A 13,975-nucleotide genomic window follows, 5' to 3' on the forward strand; every position below is an offset into this window, starting at 1 on the left:
AAAAAAAAAAAAAACCCCACCCCAAAACCCCCAGGGTCTCTGCCAATTTGACCAGGGAAAATTCCTTCCTGACCCTAAATATGGTGATCAGTTGGACCCTCAGCATGTGGGCAAGACTCCCCAGCCAAACATTGGGAAAGAATTCTCTGTAGTAACGCGGAGCCCTCCCCATCCAGTGTCCCATCACCAGCTGTTGGGGATATTTGCTACTAGCACTTGCAGAGTGGCTACATGCCATTGTAGTCAGTCTCATCATACAATCCTCTCCATAAACTTACTAAGATCAGTCTTGAAGCCAGTTAGGTTTTCTGCCTCCACTGCTCCCTTTAGATGGTTTGAAACCATCATCTAATTTCAAATCTAAACTTGTTGAGGGTCAGTTTATACCTGAGTGTCAAATGCCCACTTTTGCTGCCTAGGCACATATATTGTCTCCTAGATCTGTCTTAGTGCTTCCTCCAGATCACCCTTCTCTGACTGAATTGCAATGTTGTTGGTTTTTGGGTTTTTTTTTTTTGGTTATGTAGCATGCAGGCACATGTATGCACATCCTGTATGCCTTCCCCAGGAACATTAATACAGTGCCGCCTTAATTATGCAGGTACTAAAAGTGCATTTTTAAGGTGCTACAAGTACACTTTATGGTTCTTCCTGCGGGCATTATTGTATGCCACTTCTGTGGAAGAATCTGGCCACCTACGTGGCATGAGAAGGTATTGAAGAAATGAATTATCCAGAATGGACTATAAGAAAGACTGTAGGCCAGATGCTTTTTAGACTTTAAGGACAGAAAAGTATTTGTAGTGCACTTAAAAAAATAGAGCCCATATCTTGATTGGGACCTCTGGAAGTTACAGTAATATTAGTATTAAATAACCAGATAGCAGCAGCCTCCCCCCTGCATATGTTCATCATGGGGAAGCACAGTTTGGGAAACAGTGGACTGGCCTTCCACTACTTTCTATCCTAGGTAGTCATGTACACCTGTGCAGCATGGTTGTAAAATGCTCCCTTTCTGACTGGTATGTGTATCTACTTTGCCCAGGTATGACTATGAAAGGAGCAAGGAAATGGATAATCATGGTCTGAAAGATGAAGGCACGTGTGGATGGACATGGCAACAAGCAATGGCATAAACACATGCTACAGTGCAAAATATTGTTATTCACACTACCCTCTGGAGACATCCCCAAGTGCAGTCACACAAACACTGCTCAAATGTGTATGTGCAACAATGGACTAACTGTATTTATGAAGTGCCAGACATATTTCCAGTCAATCATTGATAGCATGGCTTTACTCAACAACTAGCCCATTTGACAGTAACTTCAGATGAGTGTATACATACACACACTAGTCACATTGGTTTGTAACAATTTTGTTGAGTGGAATATAAATAGTTCATTATTTGAACCTCATACCAAGCCAACTCATATGTTATGACACATCTCGAATGGGATAGTACTTGTACATTCATACAGTGGTACACTTTCTCTTCTTCCTAAAGCCAGCTTTCAGTAGCACTGCTGGTTGAACTAGCACATGAGTGCAGTCAATCACACCAAGAGGGTTGGGGAATTATGCATACTGATAGAGTTTAGCTTTGACAAAGTTATGCTCCTTGTACAATGTGGGAAATCTAATTAAATGCTCAGTGGGGATTAGCTTAATTTTATTACATTGGTAAAAGCAGCTTGGTACTAGGGACTGACACATGCCTTGCCTACCTCTAGCAACCTACAGCAAGAATTCCTGTAACTGGTACAGTGATATGTGTCTTCTCTTGCCTGTAGAAGGTCTTGCTATCTGCCTACATCTTGTCTGCAGGCTGGGCGCAAGCAGATCACAAAGAGCTATTAAGATTCATCTTCCAATCCTGAACTAGTCAGTACACTAAGTATCTGTCATCTCCAAAAACCTAAAATGTCTTCTGTAAATTCTCACAATGAATGTGATACTGCAGCTGTACCATGTCACCTTGCACAGGGGGCACAAGGATATAAACTATTTCCCATCCCCACTACAAGAATCAAGAAAGCACGAGTCTTAACATACTGGGATACCTAGAAGTAGAATCCTTACAATGGTAAAGCACATTTATACCTTCCCTTTTTCCACCTCGTCTCCATGAGTCCTAATGATAGGGGGCCACAAATAAGCAGTGATACTAGCAGTGAGCAACCTCATTACAAAAAAAGAAATCTTAGTTAAAAGAAATTTGCAGAATGCCTCCTTGTTGTTTATCATATCATGTTTTCTGTTTCTCAACAGGAATTAACGACAGTTTCCTTTCCACAATGCTGATGGTTTCTCACATACTTAGAAATATACACCAACCCTTATAAGAACAGAAAATACAGCACCATTACAAAATCTATTTGACTGACAACTGCAGGAGAAAGCCCTATGCTATGGAACTATAGAGTTAGAGTAGTAGGAGCTCACATCATGTAACGAAGATGAAGGAAAGCACAGGTCTGCTACTTAGCAGGGAAGGAGAGCTAATAACAGATGACACCAAGAAGGCTGAGGTGTTTAATGTATATTTTGCTTCAGTCTTCACTAAAAAGGTTAATTGTGACCACATGGTTAACACAATATTAACAAGGGGAAAATAATATGTTCATGAATATTTAAATAAGTTAGATGTATTCAAGTTGTCAGGACCGGATTAAATTCACCATAGGGTACTTAAGGAACTAGCTTTGTAAACACCTAGCGGATCGCAGTGATAAGCAATAACCAACATGGATTTCTCAAGAATAAATCGTCAAACCAACCTAATTTCCTTCTTTGCCTCATGGGTAGTAGTTATCAATGTTTCACTGTCAAATTAGGAGGAGGTATCTTGTGGAGTTCTGCAGGAGTCAGTCCTGCATCAGGTACTATTCAATATTTTCATTAATGACTTGGATAATTGAGAGTATGAATATAAAATTTGCAGATGACACCAAGTTGGGAGAGGATGAAAGTACTTTGAAGGACAGAATTAGAATTCAAAATGACCTTGACAAATTGGATCAACAAGGTAGAATTCAATAAAGGCAAGTGCAAAGTATTACACTTAAGAAGGAAAAAAATTAAAGGCACAGGTACAAAATAGGGACTAGTTGGCTACATGGTAATACTGCTGAAAAGGATCTGGGGATCTTAGTGGATCGCAAATTGAATATGAGTCCACAATGAGATGTAGTTGCTAAAAAAGGCTAATATTCTGGGGTGTATTAACAAGAGTGTCATATGTAAATCACGGGCGGTAACTGTCCTGCTCTACTCGATACTGGTGAGGCATCACCTGGAATACTGTGTACAGATCTGAACATCACGCTTCAGGAATGATGTGGACAAATTGGAGAGAGTCCAGAAGAGAACAATAATTATCAAAGGTTTAGAAAACCTGACCTATGAGGAAAGGTTAAAAAAACTGGGCACGTTTACTCTTGAGAAAAGAAGACTAAATGGAGACCTGTAAAGAGTCTTCAAATATGTTAAGGGTTGTTATAAAGAGTACAGTGATCAATTGTTCTCTATGTCCACTGAAGGTAGCATAGCCGGGACAGAGGATGCTCAGGCATAGTCTGTATAACTACTACACCCCCCTGCTTCCTGCACCTCAGCTTAACTCTTTGCTGAAGCAGAATTCTGTCTTTTCAGAAAACAATACACAGAGTTAAACCTTGCTATGGTATGTAAATACCTGATGTTAATAGTTCTCAGTCAATTTCAGAGACAGAGTACCATAGACTTTCTCAGTAAAAACCAACAAACAATGCACATAGAACATATTGTAAAAAGTATAAAACATTGTAAGTAGTACGGGGAATTCTATGAATAAACTTTAGACAGTAAATCTTCTGGTGTTCCTTGTACAGACTTTCCCTCCTTTTGTTTCTGTTATAAGTATTCAAATATGAGGTTTCAATATAACATTTTCTGTACTTTAGCAAATGCATCAAAAAACATTCCCCACTGATCCTCTCTGAGATGACTTTCAGTCTTTACAGTCTGACGGTAGAATGCAGTGGGTGTCACCTGGACTCTTCAGAGCTTGTGGAATGGCAGCATCTCAAGGTATGTCTACATTATAGCTGGGAGTGAACCTCTGAGCCAGGTAGACAGACTCCTGCTAGCGTGGCTCGAGCTAGTACTAAAAATAGAATTGTGGACATTATGACCTGGTGGAGACTTGGGCTACCCACCCAAGCTCAGACCCAAGGGTTGGGTGCCCAAGCTGCAGCAACATCTATACTGCTATTTTTAGTGTATTAGCTCAAGTCAAGCTAGCAGTAGTCTGTCTACCTGGGCTGGGAGGCTCACTCCCAGCTGCAGTATAGACACACCCTTCAGAACCCTGTCAGCAAACAAACAGTCTGGGACTCTCCACAACTAGCAGCTTTCCAGTCCTTGGGTTCATCGCTGACTGGTCCTCTCTGTAGCTGGTGAAATAGAAACTTGTAGCCTGTGTACAGAGTGGTACAGGGAATGGGACGCAGCCCTCACAGAGTAACTAATCTTGGTTCTGCATCTATCAGTTGCTGACTGGGTCCATAAGGCTCTTCTGAACTCTACTTATAACCTTCCCCACCCCTTGCTCTCTGATTTGTTCAGCGCTTAAAGGGTGACGAGCATATGATCTACCAGGTGGGTTGCCCAGAATTAGGGTGACCAGACAGCAAATGTGAAAAATCGGGACAGGGGGTGAGGGGTAATAGCCTATATAAGAAAGACCCCAAAATCGGGACTGTCCCTATAAAATCGGGACATCTGGTCACCCTACCCAGAATGGAAACTTCCTATGTAGTTTTAGAACAGCTACTTAAAATATCTAGTAACAACCACACTCTGTTCTGTAAGTTTCTGGGTCTTTTTGAGTTGCCCTGTTCTGCTCTTTGCACATGTGTGAAGACAGTATCCAGTTAAGATCTACGTCTTCTCCCCTGAAGAAACAAAGTCAAATGCTGCAGTATAAGGCATGTGGGTTTATATTAGGACAAGAAGTAATTGGCCTAATCTGCAGAAATGGAGGTTTAGGTTATAGTTAGAAAGTTTTTTCTAACATCTAAGGATAGTTAAGCTCTGGAATAGGCTTCCAAGGGAGGTGGTGGAATCCCCATCAGGGGAGATTTTTAAGAACAGTTTAGACGAAAGCCTGTCGTCAGGGATGGTCTATGTTTATTTGGTCCTGCCTAAGTGAGGGGGGTGAACTAGATGATATGTCGAGGTCCCTTACATCCCTACATTTCTATCATTCTATGTGCCCTTCAATATTAAAAGAGTAGAGATCAATCATCTGATGAGGTAGTCAGGCATTATTTAGTAAATTATAAGCATACAAAATCATTACAGGCTCCCCTTTTAAGCATCTAGATGGCCCTGGTTACTCTAGCATCACCAACAAAGACTTAACTGTTTAACCATCCATCAGTTTGTTCAGCAGAGCATTTTCTTATGGTCACTAACATATGTCCAGTTCAGTCACTGCAGAGATTTCATAATTATTTCATTATTTCACTCAATATTCACACCTGTGAATTTATCCTCATCTGCTTGCCCATCTATATCATGATCAAAGCCTGGAATTAGATCAGTCATGCACCCATTGCTCAGCAAATGAAAAACACAGTGCACCGTCCCTTAACATGCAGCTGCTAAAAGTGACGGATATTAAGTAGACTAAACAAAAGGGACAGAGCATTTTCATTATTTTATAAGGCAGATAGTTATATTGGTATGTCTAGCTCTGAGCACCACTTCAATACAATGCCTAAGGCAACTGAAAGCCATTCTAGATGATCCAGTAGAATCCACCCTGCCCATTTCAGTAAAGCAGGGTACACTGTGCTTACACAAGCCAACTCGTCAACAGAGCAGAGTCCCCGGCAGAGTGAAGCTACATCATGTAGGATCAGGCAGTTAAAAAACTAAGGATGCTGTTGACCTCTCACAGAGGAGGCATCATCTCAATTTCAGTGCTGAGGAATCAATCGTCATGGTAGACACAGTGCTGGAGAATTGTGAAATCCTGTTTGCCAAGGACAATAAAGCAGCCCCACAGGCTGTGAGCTGAGCTGAAAAGTGAACTATTAGGAATGCAGTAGAGACCATTTCCATAGATCCCTGCATGACATTCAACATCACTGCAGGAAAAAAATCTTCCTGATGTGAAGAAAAACTAGGTGGCAATTATATGGCTGCAAAAGCCCAGATGTTGAACCTCCATGTGAATTGATGCTTCCTTGATGGGAGGAGACGGCAACAGATGTTGACCATAGTACTATCCAGGGGAAAGCCCAAGGAACTGAAATCCCATATAATAAGTATTAAGGTACAGTTGTATATTCAGTGTTTGTTCATGTTCTTGTATCTGCACTAATACTTTTAAAACATCTCATCATGTTTCTCTGCTGCCTTGCACCCTGTGAGTGCAAACTGGACTATCAGGTCCAAATGGCAGAGATTGACATCTGCTTTGCACATGTGTGAACAATTACACAAGGTGCAAGTCAGAGGAGACTCAAGCCTTCTGTGGTCATTTAGTGACATGGCCAATACTAGACCAGGCTGCCTCACATCACTTTGCACCCTTAAGAGTAGATTTTTAACATGAAATGTCCACCTGCTGTAAAGGCTCAGCACCTTCAACCAATTTTTATTACCACTGACAGTAAGACAAGTACTTCAATGTACATACAAACCACATTTATGCAGGGAAGCTCAGTTGGACCCAGGTCTGCTTGGAAGTCCATTCAAACAATACCAGCAGCACAATCCTGACCTGTATCAGTGGCTGAATAAATGATTATGGTTAGCACTTTTATAATTTTCACTCTCACCCCTCAAACTACTTAAAGTACCTGGGTATTTATCTCAATAGCAGTATGAGTAGTGGGTGGGTTTTCAATTCCAAGCATCTGCTTAGGCTTTTGTGTCTCTCAACCTGGATTCAGTGTGAAAGTCACTGTGCTGAAATGGAATCTGATCATTGCACTGCTCATCTGTGCTATGGTCAGAAGCCATCTGGATAAGTAATTATTACTGGAGCCATATTCCATCCAGCACCATCACTATTCTGCTCACGCCTTCTCATCTCCCCAGCACCTAGGGAACACCATACATTCACCAATTTAAGCCCAAAGCAATGATATATATATTATTTCAATGGTGGGACTGTGTTTCTCTCCACCTGTTAAGGGTGGCACTTAGTTTAGGCAAAAGCTAAAAGTCAGAGTATGTTGTTCTGTGAACTTATGAGATTAACAGAACTCCCAGCATGATCTAAACTACCTAGATCAGTGATTCTCAAAGCCGGTCCGCTGTTTGTTCAGGGAAAGCCCCTGGCGGGCCGGGCTGGTTTGTTTACCTGCTGCGTCTGCAGGTTTGGACGATCGCGGCTCCCACTGGCTGCAGTTTGCCGCTCCAGGCCAATGGGGGCTGCAGGAAGCCAATGGGGGCTTTCCCCGAACAAGTGGCAGACCGGCTTTGAGAACCACTGAATTAGAGATCAACAGGGGAGGTGATTGTAAACCAATTACAGCCACAGACAGACTTGTTGGAGAGTTAATAAACTCTTTCCCTGCATTCAATTACATGATTCTGTTTATTTTTCTTTCCCTGTCCCACAGACATTTTGTGGAATGCCCTAGTGGTCCTTCCATGGCCTTGACACATCCCCCCAAATTGCATAACCACAGCCCCCTTTCTACATGAAGCAGTAGCTGTCCTGTACCACAGACACTTCTTCTGCAACTTTACCTTGCAAACATGCAGCATTAGCAGTTCTTGATACTTTGCTCCTGAGGGCTTGTCTACACTACGAAGTTGTCAACAAAATTTTGTCTTTCACAGGTACTTAAAAAAGCCCCCCCGCCCCCCTCCGTGAAAGACAAAAGTTTTGCCAACGCAAGTCGCAGTTTGAACATGGCTTTGTCAGCAGGAGCGCTCTCCTGCCAACAAAGCTAACGCTGCTCGCGGGGCTGGAAGTACCGACAAAAGTGCTGACAAAGTACAGAAAAAGAGCATTTATACACGCTGACTTTTAGTGACAAAGTTGTGTCGACACAGCCTTGTCGCTAAAAGCTGTGTGGTGTAGACAAGCCCTGAGTGAATTCTGAGTCCCCTCACTTTCTACACTACGTTTTACTTGGAATGATCTGGTCCTTAATTATGAGTTTAATAATTAATTTATTCCATTTTGAGGTACATAAGGGTTTCTTTGAAGGCAGGAATAAGTAACAAATTGTTCTTAGTTCAAGAAAAGGGACCCACCAGTTCTGAACCTCATGTTGTGACAGCACATGAATGCAGTGCTATCATGATAACCTCCTCTTCTATTTTTCTGTCCTTGTTACACCTTGGTCTGTTTTATGTAACTGATGTGGAATTTGTAATATTTATGCATAAAAAACATACAATACCTTCCACAGGATATGAAACATTACCTCAGATGGAATGTCTTAGTGTGGTTAATTACCTCTAAGGGCTTGATCTCAAACAAAGATACATGTATGATATTTACCTTACTCCCCTCCCCCATTATGGAGTTTATGCCAGCGAAACAGGAAAAATAATATGTTGGACTAGAGAGGGAAACCATGATGGATAAGTAGGCTCTCAGCAAATCAATGTTAGAAGTGGAGTAACCCCTGCCACACTGAGCAGCCCGCTTATGCACTGGAAGTGATATACAAATGGTCTGCTAACATGTTATTTTATTTATTATTACTAGTACATTTTCAATTTATATGCATGGTGATACATGTATTGCAAGTGGAGGTAACTTGCATGGAGGGACTTCAGAACACCAGCAGGTAGAGTCCAGCATAGGCAGACAGTTTAGTTCACCCATGAGGTGAGCAGTCATTCTCCTTACGCAGTTACAAGCTCAGGGCATGTAACATTCCTGACTTCAAACTGAAGGAGATAATAGTCAAACCATTAGGCATAAACTTCACTACCTCAGTTGCCAACCCCAGTGCAATACAAGATGCAAACAGTGTCCACTCACAAGTACTGAGTCAGAAAATAACTGGGATAGGTCCATGGTTGCCATTGTGGCCATAAAATCTTTGGAAACACTGAGAAACTATCATCCACGAGGATGCTGAATTAAAATAAGAAGTCCAGGTAAGGATTAGATTAGGAAAAAACGTGGTGGCACTATTTCAAGCTCCACCCACAAATAAGAGCTTGTCTACATGGGGAGTTATTCTGGAATAGCTGTTCCTGATAATCTACACATGAAAATTAATCTGGAATAAGGTAGGGTATGCATTTAAAGCAGATTAACTATTCTTAATTCTATGTGTAGACACTTTTCTGTGTTAGTTTAATCCACTTCCAAAATGGACTACAATAATTCAGAATAAGGCACTCATTCTGGAATAAGGGTGTCCACACAGAGACTTAATCAGGAATAGTTAATCTGCTTCAAAATTCACACCCTACCTTATTTCAGATTACATTTTCATGTGGGATGGAGATTAAAGATAATCTAGGCATGGCCCAACACCTAAAGAAATACTTTGCCTCAGTTTTTAATAGGGATAATGAGGATTGTAGGGGTACTGGCAGGGTGGCTAATGGAAATGCGGATATAGAAATAGAAATGACCACATCACAGGAAATCAAACACACACAGTTTAATGGGACTAAATCAGGGGGCCTGGATAATCTCCATCCAAGAATATTAAAGGAACTAATATATGAGATTGCAAGACCAATAGCAAGGATTTTTAATGAATCTGTAAACTCAGGGGTCATACCCTATGACTGGAGAATTGCTAAAATAGCTCCTATTTTAAAGAAAGGGGGAAAAAGTGACCCGGGAAACTACTGGCCTGTTAGTTTGACCTCAATTGTATGCAAGGCCTTGGAAAAAATTTTGAAAGAGAAAGTTAAAGGTTTAGAGGTAAATGGTAATTGGGATAAAATACAACATGGTTTTACAAAAGGTAGATCATGACAGACCAACCTGATCTCCTTCTTTGAGAAGATAACTGATTTTGTAGACAAAGGAAATGCAGTAGATCTAATCTATCTGGATTTCAGTAAGGCATTTGATACAGTTCCACGTGGGAAATTATTAGTTAAATTGAAGAAGATGGGGCTTAATGTGAGAACTGAAAAATGAATAAGGAACTGGTTAAAGGGGAGACTACAACGGATCATAATGAAACGTGAACTGTCAGGCTGGAGGCAGGTTACTGATGGAGTTCCTCAGGAATCGGGCTTGGGACCAATCTTATTTAACATTTTTATTAAAGACCTTGGCACATAAAGTGGAAGTGTGCTAATAAAATTTCTGGATGACACAAAGTTGGGAGGTATCAATATGGAGGAGGACCAGAATATCATAAAAGATGATCTGGATGACTTTGTAAACTGGAGTAATAGAAATGGGATGAAATTTAATAGTGTAAAGTGCAAGATCATGCACTTAAAGACTAAAGACAAGAATTTTTGCTATAAGTTGGGGATGTATCAGTTGGAAGTGACAGAGGACGAGAAAGACCTGGATATATTGGTGATCACAGGATGATATTAGCTGCCAATGGGATGTGGCTGTGAAAAAGGCTAATACATCCTAGGATGCATCAGGTAAGGTATTTCCAATGGAGATAGGGAAGTGTTAGTACTGATATACAAGGAACTGGGGAAACCTCATCTGGAATACTGTGTGCAATTCTGGTGTCCCATGTTTAAGAAAGATGAATTCAAAGTGGAAGAGGTGCAGAGAAGGGCTGCTAGGATAATTAGAGGAATGGAAAAAGTACCTTATGAGAGAAGACTCCAAGAGCTTGGCTTGTTTAGCCTATCCAAAAGAAGGTTGAGGGGAGATATGATTGCTCTCTATAAATAAATCGGAAGGATAAATACCAGGGAGGGAGAAGTGTTATTTAAGCTAAGTACCAATGTGGACACAAGAATAATGGATATAAACTGGCCATCAACAAGTTTAGGCTTGAAATTAGATGAAGATTTCTAACCATCAGAGGAGTGAACTTCTGAAACAGCCTTCCAAGGGGAGCAGTGGGGGCACAAAATGTAACTGGCTTTGAGACAGATTCTGATAAGTTTATGGAGGGGATGTATGATGAGACTGCCTACAATGGCATGTCTCTGATTAGCAAGTGCTAGCAGCAAATAACTACAAAGGCTGGTGATGGGACACTAGATGGGGAGGGCTTTTACTACAGAGAATTCTTTCCCAGGTGTTTCACTGGTATGTCTTGCCCACATGCTCAGGGTCTAACTGGGGTCAGGAAGGAATTTTCCCCTAGGTCAGATTGGCAGCATGGGGCACAGGTCACTTGCAAGTTTAAACTAATGTAAATGGTGGATTCTCTGTAACTTGAAGTCTTTAAACCATGATTTGAGGACTTCAGTAACTCACCCAGAGGTTATAGGTCTATTACAGGAGTGGGAGGGTGAGGTTCTGTGGCCTGCAATGTGCAGGAGGTCAGGCTAGATGATCATGATAGTCCCTTCTGGCCATACAGTCTATGAGTGAGATACTGATCTGGTGGCAATTCCCATGGCACTGGGTTTTAAAATGCACGAGATCCTTAATGCTCATGCAGGTTAGGCATAATGTGAGATTTGAAAGTCTTCTCTGAAAGATATGTACACACAGTAAACTGCACAGAACCAGTTTATCTACCTTGAAAATAGGAAGGATTGAGACAATACTAGTAGAACTCAAGCCTCTGGTTATAGTGACTCATTAGTAGGTGGATTAAATGAAACCTGATGCCTACATCACCATGGTGTTCCTTAGTATGTGCTATACTTTTTTTTTTACAGTGTTATTTTCTGATATTTATTTTGTGCTGTTGCACAAGTTGTTATGATAGGTAAAATTTGAGCCAAGATATCAGAAAAGATTCTGTTGTCCTTCATCCCAGGTTTGGTGCAGACAGGGGACTGATCCCAATAGATGCTTAACCGCTCTTTGGATTAGGACATGAATAGATTTAGCCCCTTGGAACTTGAAAATATACATGCACATCTTCCCAAGTGTCAATTTGGCTGGCAGTCTGGGGAATGCCAGTATTTAGTTAAACACAGATGCTGTAGTCCACAGAAGGGGGGGGGAAAAATCAACAGCTATCAACACCACACTCTGTTCTATTTGCATTTCCTTTCTATGGTACAGTGCAGCTCAACCTTGTCTGACTAACCTGTTGTGCTGGGTATGATTTACGGGTAGGTACTAAGATGGATGCCCTGTGTCAGGCCTTGGGGTCAGCCTGCAGCAATTCGGGATAGGACCTTTTGTCCTACCTTTGACTGTGCTCATCAAGTGGCAAGAGTCCTGAGGCAGTCCTTAACTAATGACACAGAATGTATCACCCAGCTCTGTGCTCAAACTCACAAGATTGACAGATTCATCTGCTGCAGTCAGGAAACATCAGGTCCAATTACTAGGAACTTCTGAGCGACAAGCACTGTCACTCCTCACTTATATGGGAGGGAAAAGAGGCAATTGTTCTATATCATTAAAAAGAACAAATACAATTTTCTCCAGGCTAGTTTACCCTATACAGAGAGAAAGTTTAATACAAATATATTTTTCTTTCTACTCCCCTTTAAACCATTTTGAATCAGATTGTTTTGCCCTTAGCTTAGCACACAATAGCAATTATGCTGTAAATAGGTTGATATTAATGATATCACAAAATTTGATTAGTTATTTTGTCCATTTCACCCTACACAGACACATTCAAGGTAATACACCCACACATACATACAAACAAAATAATCATATCCTGCTCCTTTTCACCACACTGCTGTGATCCTAGTTGGATTTAGGTGGTACAGTCCATACTGTCTCTCACTCTATCTATTCTATCAAGGTATTTATAATACAGCAGTCTCCTCCCAGGGCTGATATTCCTCCTCTTAGGGTTTGTTTAAATGAACACTTACTTTGTGGCAAGCTGAAGTACGAATCTACCCTTGCACTAGCTTGCCGCATGCTAAGTGTGCATGTGGACCCTGCTGCGTAGTGCGCTTTTGAACTACCCTGCTTTGAAACGAGAGTAGATTAAAGGGCACAAGGCTTCAGCAGATTTACTCTGGATGTATACCTGCATAACTCAGAATGGGATTGGGCCATTATTCTTTCCCCACTGAGTGTGTTTCTCTTTCCCTACAGGAAGAAAATCTAAAAAGACAAAGAAATCATAGGATTTTCAGTTCATGGCTGGGACTGGTGTGTCCAACAATCAAGAGAGTAAAGGATTCCTGCACTAAACCAAAAGAGAATTCAAACTCTAATCCACTGAGCTGCCATTAACATTTTTCTCCTTCACCTTTTTACTTTCGGGAAAGAAAAAGCCCTTTCTTTTTCACTTGACTACTCTGTTTCAAAGACTGGCTTGTAATCCTGGAAAATAGTTTGGTTTCAGGTCTGAATTTTATTGAGATGGCAGTGATTGGGTGTGAAGGATAACACCAGAGATCTGAAAGGTGCTTGGAGTGAGGCTTACTCATTATGCTGACGGTAGAGACAGGCATCTCCCACAGAGAAACTACATTTCAAACTGCTTTGCATATTAACAACACTTTGCTTTGAGAGTCTCAGCTGAAAGGCCCTATGCACGTGACAAACTTTATCTATGAAAGGATGAATTCATTAATTATCCCCATTTCACAGATGGGGAAACTAAGGCAACAGGTTTTGCCCAAGGTCACCCATCAGACACTTGGAAAGCCAGAAGTCCTGACTTCCAGGTTTGTGTCCTAACCCCTCCCTAACACCCTTCTCTTTTGGTAAACTTATGGATATCAACATGTGAATGGCCAGTCCCCAATAAAAGGAAATGCACACTGTCAAGTCTCCCTTAACAGTGAGTTACACTGTGGTCACCTGAGAGTGTTATACATGAATAAACTCATTATAGTTGTTTCCGAGCCCTGGACTGGCTGTGTGTTCATTTCCATTTTGACACAACAGCTGCCCTTGTGGAAATCT

At 41.3% G+C, this 13,975-nt stretch overlaps 1 protein-coding gene across 1 annotated transcript in view; it reads right to left on the reverse strand.

The window, feature by feature from the left end:
• SLC35F1 (solute carrier family 35 member F1) overlaps window positions 1-13,975 on the reverse strand; it is a 377,512-nt gene that overhangs the window by 84,992 nt on the left and 278,545 nt on the right. The gene's annotated exons all lie outside the window — the stretch shown is intronic.

This window comes from Terrapene carolina, unplaced genomic scaffold (genome assembly GCF_002925995.2).
Source record: "Terrapene carolina triunguis isolate 2854851 unplaced genomic scaffold, T_m_triunguis-2.0 Scaffold85, whole genome shotgun sequence".
Taxonomy (NCBI): domain Eukaryota; kingdom Metazoa; phylum Chordata; order Testudines; family Emydidae; genus Terrapene; species Terrapene triunguis.